Raw genomic sequence first — 9,975 nt, 5'->3', positions numbered from 1 at the left:
ATATATGTCTGTTTTTGGATGACTTCATCCTTTTAATACATATCTAATAAACATAATTTTATGTATTTTTTTCTATGATGAACTACTATATGAGAAACTACAGTGATAATTTTTTTTTGTATTCTTCCAACTGCCATGTCACTCACATGATGCAGTTTGGCAATTTTCTTGGCCAGGAGACCACTATCAGTGAGCTGGATGATGCTGTATCTCTTTTCTTGGGAAATCATCTTCGTTGCTATTCCTCATTTCAAACCAACAACTTTTCACTTATTGAAAAACAACCTAATAATACACTGAGCTATTAGGGAATGTGAGAACAGGTTGTATTTTGTAGTATTCATGAATAAAAATATTTTTCCACCACCATGAGCAAAACAGTAACAATACAGTGACATGACAAGAATCTGCATAACTAATCATATGCTAAATAGTTACAAGTGAAATTTATGAATGAGATAGGCAAGATTATTGTTTATAAAATTATGGTAGTCTCACAATCAAAGCAGTAGTGGATGATAAGATATGGAGTCTGAACGTGAAAAGTTCAAAACATACTTATCGTTTTGTTCACTGTAATATTGATGGTCTATACAAAGAATAAGCCATCAATGTTGCAATATTGCACTAAAACTACTATAAGGGTGTACTCACTGTGTTCTCTAAGTAATAAGCTGCTGCCAGAAATGTCTATCAGCCGCTCTTTTATGGAGAAGACTGGAGTGCTCTGGAGAGTGAGCGCCAAAGTTTATGGGGGCGATTGGTGAGGTAGCACCCGGTCAATAGTGTATGTTAGCTTTAGTCAAACATTTGTTCTTTTTAAATATAAGGGACTTCATTCAGCTGGCTGTATTTTCAGTCCAGCACTCTGACCCTATAATGAGCTAGCATCAAGTCTAATATTTTAAAGATTACTACTTCTACATGAATACAGAATCAGATCCACTATCAGGACATGGTTACATTATCAAAAACACCATCTGTATACAAATACATCACCAGAACTATCAGTAGCACATGGCTACAGTACCAGAACCAATATCAGCACATGATGACATCACCAGAGCAGCATCAATTTATGACTATATTACCAGAAGAATCATCAGTGCATGACTTCATCACCAGAACCATCATTGAAATATGAATACAGCACATAACCACCATCAGTGCATGAATACATTAACCATCAGTACATTACTACATCACCAGAACAACCATCAGTACATGGAGACATTACCAGTATCACTATCAGTACATGACTACATCACCAGAATCACCCTCAGTCTATGAATACAACCCCAGAGTTGCTGTCAGCAGCCATCATTAAACTGCAGACCATACAGGAACCACAGTTTTGACTTTGCTGGAAAGAAAAAGGTGTAAAACGCTGCACCTCCTAGATGCCTGGTGAAGATGCAAGTTCATCTTTGAAACACACTGCATGAACTCTTAACCTCCTATTTCATGCCTATTTGGAGTTTTTTTTCTACCTTTGAGCAAGTTTATAAAAATAAAACACTCAGTCTAGATCCTGTTGGATCCACTTTTTATTCCATGTGTACTTCCTCACCAGGAGTTCCCAAGGGTCATTTTTTTCCTCCAGAGTTTATAGTACTGATTAGACACAGGGAGTGTCATGCTTCTGGATCGAACACTTGATTGTGTGTTCTGTGGTCGGGGTCTCTTTCCACTGAGCCAAAACAGATAAACCTTTAGTTTAGTTCTGTTATCTGTGTTACTGTCGGTTTTGAGTAAATGGTGTTTTTCATTTACTCTGTTTGTCTGTCCTATCACCTTTCAGATGCAGCTTTAAATACCATCTTCTACTGGTGTTTCCTGCTGGTGATAGACTTTGTTGGATATAGTCACTTTGCTGTAGTCTGTGTTGATTGCTGTAGTTTTACGTGTGATTCCTTTATTCCTTAGGGAGCTGCTACTCTAGCAATCTTTGGATTTGATAAGGACAGGAGTAAGCAGCCGTTGACTGCGAGTGACATTGTAAGTTACAAAGCCTGTAGGCAGAGTCTGATCTTCCTGCTCTAAGCCAGATAAACCAAGGAAAGGCCACACAGAAGCACAAACATGTTCCTAATCATAGAGACAGACTGTTTGTGCTTTGGGGCGGGCCTGCGGGCAGGTCTTTCGTTGGTTTCTCTGGCTTAGAGCAGGAAATAAGATCCCATCCCGGAGCAAGAGCATATCATTAGCTAAGAACTTCTAACACTGATTACACAAGAAACGAAAGATGTATTTCTTCACCCAAGGTATCATTTTAATCAGTATAACAGCGGCAACCTGACAATGTCTGTACTGAACAAAATCCTGCTGACAGGTTTGCTTTAAAAGTCAACCTCTCAACTCCAAGAATGGGAAGTACCATTTGTCACAGAAGAACTTGGAAAAAACTGGGCATCTACTCCATAGCAATCATTTCTATACTGTACTGCTGCTGATTGCTTTCATTGCTGACGCTACACTGCCAGAATCTCTTTGCTTGACCTATAATATATTTATAGTGTGCGGTATCCACTACTGCCACTTCACAGCTGTGCCAGCTACACATCAACTGCCATTGTATTTTTTAGTGCCGTACTATACTGGTGCTGCCATTGATGAACCTGTGCTGCCACACATTTCCTTTCCTACCCTGTCATATTTTTCTTCTATTCGAATTCTGATACTGCTACTGCAATACCAACCACACTTCTCCTGGCTGTCTAGTGTGTGTTACAGCATGAGACTCTAGTGCTACTGCCAGGGCTGTCAGAGCTAGCACTTCAGAAATCTCCGTGCTTAGCCATCACATTTTTGTTCCATGTGGTTTCTGCAAATGCCACTGCACAGCCATGCTAGCCTTACATCTGGCTGTACACTGTGCTTTAGAGTGCTATACTTTACTGCTTCTTTGGGGCTGGTCTTGCTGGCCCTACATTGCCAGACGATCTCCTTGCCCACCCCAACATATTATATATTGGGCGGTTGCTACCACTGCCACTACTATTGGATGCAGACACACATTTCATTGGCTCGTCCAGTATGTTGTGTAGCAATGCTGTATTGCTTCTGGAAAATCTACCATCTTCAGCATACACAAACATAAAATGTTTAAAATGTTTATCTGCTATTTTTTCTTTACACTGCCTGTATATAAACAACTGCAAAGAAGGCATTGGCCAGCCCCTCCCCACAAAAGGAATATTTATTAGACCATTTTTGACAATTTAAAGGTAAACGCTGCGGGTTGGATGATGTGTACATCTGCAGCGTCCAACCCACAATGGCCAGATGTTACAGCATAGTGGATGGGATTTCATGAAATCCCATCTCCACTATGCATGCACGGACGCCTCCGGCTTCCCTGCGGAGACGCACATGTGGCACGTCTTTCCAGACCGCAGCATGTCTATTTATCCTGCAGAGACGCTCAGTCTCTGCAAGATAAATATCACCTGTCCAATGTATAGGGCATGGCGATTCCGCATGGTTCAATGAACACATGTGGAATCACCTGCGCTCAAAAGCCGGATGCGCTTTGGACGGAGCGGACATGTGCTGCGTCCAAAGAGCTAAAACAGTCTAGCAGTGCAGTGATTTATTAAATAGGATGTTGGTCACAACTGGTTACCAAATGTTTATGCGTACCTGTGTTTGCATTACAAAGCTTGAAAGGGGTTCAATACAGTCCTAGGAGACCTCGGGGTGTTACCTATGTCTTTTGCAGACTGCTTGAGGCTTTGCAGAACTTACGTTAACAGGAAATTGATTCTAATTTCAAAACATTTGAACATCTCTACTATCATCACAGACTCAAAGTACTATCAGTTCATATTTATATTCACTTTCATAGTACTGTGAGATAAACATACTGTTATAAAAAATATTTTAATACAGAATCACAATAAATCTACACAGAAAGAAGAAATAAAAGAAAACCTTGTTCATATCTACCTACTTTCAGTCCCTGAAGATATTTCAACCAAATTGCATTTTTCTAGGAATTTCATCTAAACTCAAATTTAAAATGTACATTTGTAGACAGCAAAAAAATAAATCCATCCCAGCCCAAGTCTACAGGGCATTTCGAAATGTCTAAAACCCTTTTTAAAATAACAGATTAGCATGTATCCTCAAAAGTCAATAATAGGATGTATAATACCAGCTCACTGCTCTATTTTCCCATTATGAGCCTGTCAGCAGGAATATGTTTCCTTTACAGTACATGACATGTGAAAACGCCACTAACATTGTTTTTCTGAGAGAGGGGGGAAAAAAATGAAAGACACAATTTCTTAGCTAAAATGTCACCAGTTAGATGTATAGGGCTTACTATATTTTGTTGCCCTGGTAACCGATGGTGTAAAATGACTCTTTTCCACAGCTCCATCAGAATGATTGCATCCTGTTTTTCCATCATTTTACAAGAGCCTGTTTTCATTCTCCTTTCCTGACCATATTAAGTGTAAAGAGATTGAATTACTGTGCTGTACCCTCTCCATCCGATGTGGATTTAAGAGCTGATATTGATGTTCTGAGAACTGCATGCTTCTTCAAGAAAAAAAGCTACAAATTATAATGAATTTGACTTTTATGTATCGACCGCTCAAGTAGTGAAGTAGTGTTTCTGCACCCACGGGAAAGACATGGCATGATCAGCATTTTTCACTCGAACGAATCCAATTGATAAAGCAATATACTCAGTGTCACTTTGCTTGATCTCCTAGTTTAACAATAGTCATGCTAAAAGTTGATACATTACTTCATAAATTTTCTCATAAAATTGTGCTGGCTGCAGCTTTATACACAAGCGCTTTCCAACATTTACGAGAGATGAGCAAAAATTACACCACATTTGCGATAGTTTATGAAATCGTCAGCATGATGTTAAAGGGCACGTATCCGCAGGTCCCTAAATATATTTGCTGTGCTTTATGCACAGGGGCTGGAAGCAAAAGAAAAGGAGGGAGAGCAAACAGATGATTCCTTATGAAGGCGCGAGGCTGAAAGTAACCGCCCCGAAATGAGTGTAAAAAGTATACTTATATTTGAAGCTTCTGAACATTAGGGCAAAATCTGTAAGAGGGCCTCCCAACCGACATTGTACTATGGATAATATTAAATAGTGATGAGCGAATATACTCGGTACTCGTGATTTCCCGAGCACGCTCGGGTGTCCTCCGAGTATTTGTGAGTACTCAGAGATTTAGTTTTCAGCACCACAGCTGAATGATTTGCAGCGATTAGCCTGTATAAGTACATGTGGGGGTTGCCTGGTTGCTAGGGAACCCCCACATGTACTTATGCTGGCTAACAGATGTAAATCATTCAGCTGCGGCCCTGAAAACTAAATCTCAGAGCACTAAAAAATACTCAAAGGACACCCGAGCGTGCTCGAGAAATCACGAGTACCGAGTATATTCACTCATCACTAATACTAATGTCTCCTTAGAGGGATCGCCTGGGCTGGAGCCATATAGGGATGAGCGGGGTTTTTTGAATTTCCTCTAAAAAGTTATCATGAGGAAGAAAGCAAAAGAGATTAGGCCTTTCTCTGTCCCTGGTGAAATGATCTGTGTGCTCTGACCTGCTATCCCTTCACTGTACAAGCATTATATGGCTTCAGCCAGTCCTCATCTTTTATACTGCCTGTGATAGCCCACCTAATTGACGGCACTAGACCATGTGATGTGACAGCTGCGTGGCATTGTGGTAAAGCATGTGCAGCTGCGCCTGATGTCATTAGCACATTTTCTGAATCTTTAACAGAGAGTGAAATGGTGTTGGGAATTTTTTGGGGGGACACCAATCAGCATGAAGCCAATCGCAGAGTGTTTGAATTTCAGGAAATTTGACTCAAAATCGATCCTCCATGGATTGATCTGCTTCTCTGTAGTGCAGTACAGTATCTTCAACTCATTACCCAATTGTATGGAGTTTGGTAAGAAAAGGACCCTGTTCTATATATACTGTCCTCATACACGTTAGCAGGGTGTGCAATGAGACATGTGGCTAAACCCCCTGTCTTCTTTAGGAAAAGAGGCTGTAAAAATCTTCTTTTATTGATTGCAGATGTGACAGGAAAGGGTGAAACTATAGGATGCAATAACAGGAGCATTTCAAAATATATAACTGCACAGAGCATGAAACACATATAGTCTGCAATACACAGGTAACATGAGGAAATATACAAACTGATGATTACCTACTTAGTACAACAAACGTATTGATAAACGTAGACTTGCCTCTGCACCTAGCATTCATATGGTATGTTCATCCACCCAGCTCTCCTGCTCTCCTGCTGTCTGTCTATGAAGTGCACATAGTACATCCCCCAGCTTTGCACATAAGGTACCGTCACACTCAGCGACGCTGCAGCGATATAGACAACGAGCCGATCGCTGCAGCGTCGCTGTCTAGGTCGCTGTAGAGACGTCAAACACAGCAGCTCCAGAACGATGCAGGAGCGATCCAGTGACGTAACGGCGACTCACTTATCGTTCTCGCTGGTTGTTAGCTCCATGTAAAACATTGCTGGCATCGTTGCTTTTGCTGTCAAACACGACGATACACGCCGACCTGACGACAAAATAAAGTTCTGGACTTCTAGCTCCGACCAGCAATGGCACAGCGGGATCCTGATCGCTGCTGCGTGTCAAACACAATGAGATCGCTATCCAGGACGCTGCAACATCACGGATCATTGTCGTTCTCATTGTAAAGTTGCTGAGTGTGACGGTACCTATAGACTTGCCTCTGCACCTAGCATTCACATGATATGCCTTTCAGCAAACCCCAGCTTACCCCAGTGTTATTTATGACGTTGTTTACTCTGGCTTGATTGTATGCATCTGGTCCACTCTTAATTCTCTGACCAAGAAGAACAGAGACCACTCCTCTCTGCTTCACACCTGAATGCACTTAGTTGTACATATATTGCATAGAACAAGTCTGCATTGACTTTAGTCTGCAGTGTGATTCCTATAAGTGTGTCCTAGAAGTGTGAAGATTATGTAGAATTAAAACCAGAACTGAACCAGAAGAGAACTGAAGGTAACTGGACACAGTCACTGTAAACAATGTTTCTGTTTGTTTTCACTTTCACCCCTATAATCCTTCACTTTCTGCTAACTCCCCTGATCCCTACTCCTAGTAAGGAACTGTTCATCTCTTCTTCAATCCTCCCCATCCACCTCACCTCCTCCTCAAAACTGTTCCTTAACATACAATCCTCTGTCTCCAAACACAGACAACCCCCTCATGCCCTCTCCTGCCCCCACCTGCTAACACTTTCTTTGCTCCTTCTCACTGCTGGTGATATCTCTCCAAATCCTGGTCCTCCTCACAACATCCCCACAGTCAGTTCTACCTCCCATCCACGCTCTATCACAAATTTCCGTAACCTCTCTAATCTTACACCCATTCACCCATTCATTAGGGCAAAATCTGTAAGAGGGCCTCCCAACCGACATTGTACTATGGATAATATTAAATAGTGATGAGCGAATATACTCGGTACTCGTGATTTCCCGAGCACGCTCGGGTGTCCTCCGAGTATTTGTGAGTACTCGGAGATTTAGTTTTCAGCGCCGCAGCTGAATGATTTACAGCGATTAGCCAGTATAAGTACATGTGGGCGTTGCCTGGTTGCTAGGGAACCCCCACATGTACTTATGCTGGCTAACGGATGTAAATCATTCAGCTGCGGCCCTGAAAACTAAATCTCCTAGCACTAAAAAATACTCAAAGGACACCCGAGCGTGCTCGAGAAATCACGAGTACCGAGTATATTCACTCATCACTAATACTAATGTCTCCTTAGAGGGATCGCCTGGGCTGGAGCCATATAGGGATGAGCGGGGTTTTTTGAATTTCCTCTAAAAAGTTATCATGAGGAAGAAAGCAAAAGAGATTAGGCCTTTCTCTGTCCCTGGTGAAATGATCTGTGTGCTCTGACCTGCTATCCCTTCACTGTACAAGCATTATATGGCTTCAGCCAGTCCTCATCTTTTATACTGCCTGTGATAGCCCACCTAATTGACGGCACTAGACCATGTGATGTGACAGCTGCGTGGCATTGTGGTAAAGCATGTGCAGCTGCGCCTGATGTCATTAGCACATTTTCTGAATCTTTAACAGAGAGTGAAATGGTGTTGGGAATTTTTTGGGGGGACACCAATCAGCATGAAGCCAATCGCAGAGTGTTTGAATTTCAGGAAATTTGACTCAAAATCGATCCTCCATGGATTGATCTGCTTCTCTGTAGTGCAGTACAGTATCTTCAACTCATTACCCAATTGTATGGAGTTTGGTAAGAAAAGGACCCTGTTCTATATATACTGTCCTCATACACGTTAGCAGGGTGTGCAATGAGACATGTGGCTAAACCCCCTGTCTTCTTTAGGAAAAGAGGCTGTAAAAATCTTCTTTTATTGATTGCAGATGTGACAGGAAAGGGTGAAACTATAGGATGCAATAACAGGAGCATTTCAAAATATATAACTGCACAGAGCATGAAACACATATAGTCTGCAATACACAGGTAACATGAGGAAATATACAAACTGATGATTACCTACTTAGTACAACAAACGTATTGATAAACGTAGACTTGCCTCTGCACCTAGCATTCATATGGTATGTTCATCCACCCAGCTCTCCTGCTCTCCTGCTGTCTGTCTATGAAGTGCACATAGTACATCCCCCAGCTTTGCACATAAGGTACCGTCACACTCAGCGACGCTGCAGCGATATAGACAACGAGCCGATCGCTGCAGCGTCGCTGTCTAGGTCGCTGTAGAGACATCAAACACAGCAGCTCCAGAACGATGCAGGAGCGATCCAGTGACGTAACGGCGACTCACTTATCGTTCTCGCTGGTTGTTAGCTCCATGTAAAACATTGCTGGCATCGTTGCTTTTGCTGTCAAACATGACGATACACGCCGACCTGATGACTAAATAAAGTTCTGGACTTCTAGCTCCGACCAGCGATATCACAGCGTGATCCAGATCGCTGCTGCATGTCAAACACAATGAGATCGCTATCCAGGACGCTGCAACATCACGGATCGTTGTCGTTCTCATTGTAAAGTTGCTGAGTGTGACGGTACCTATAGACTTGCCTCTGCACCTAGCATTCACATGATATGCCTTTCAGCAAACCCCAGCTTACCCCAGTGTTATTTATGACGTTGTTTACTCTGGCTTGATTGTATGCATCTGGTCCACTCTTAATTCTCTGACCAAGAAGAACAGAGACCACTCCTCTCTGCTTCACACCTGAATGCACTTAGTTGTACATATATTGCATAGAACAAGTCTGCATTGACTTTAGTCTGCAGTGTGATTCCTATAAGTGTGTCCTAGAAGTGTGAAGATTATGTAGAATTAAATGTAGAATTAAAACCAGAACTGAACCAGAAGAGAACTGAAGGTAACTGGACACAGTCACTGTAAACAATGTTTCTGTTTGTTTTCACTTTCACCCCTATAATCCTTCACTTTCTGCTAACTCCCCTGATCCCTACTCCTAGTAAGGAACTGTTCATCTCTTCTTCAATCCTCCCCATCCACCTCACCTCCTCCTCAAAACTGTTCCTTAACATACAATCCTCTGTCTCCAAACACAGACAACCCTCTCATGCCCTCTCCTGCTCCCACCTGCTAACACTTTCTTTGCTCCTTCTCACTGCTGGTGATATCTCTCCAAATCCTGGTCCTCCTCACAACATCCCCACAGTCAGTTCTACCTCCCATCCACGCTCTATCACAAATTTCCGTAACCTCTCTAATCTTACACCCATTCACCCATTCATTAGGGCAAAATCTGTAAGAGGGCCTCCCGACCGACATTGTACTATGGATAATATTAAATAGTGATGAGCGAATATACTCGGTACTCGTGATTAACCGAGCACGCTCGGGTGTCCTCCGAGTATTTGTGAGTACTCGGAGATTTAGTTTTCAGCGCCGCAGCTGA

The sequence above is a fragment of the Ranitomeya imitator genome, chromosome 1 (assembly GCF_032444005.1).
Source record: "Ranitomeya imitator isolate aRanImi1 chromosome 1, aRanImi1.pri, whole genome shotgun sequence".
NCBI classification, from domain to species: Eukaryota; Metazoa; Chordata; class Amphibia; order Anura; family Dendrobatidae; genus Ranitomeya; species Ranitomeya imitator.
The sequence above is the reverse complement of the archived record's forward strand: the minus strand, read 5'-3'. Positions refer to the sequence as shown.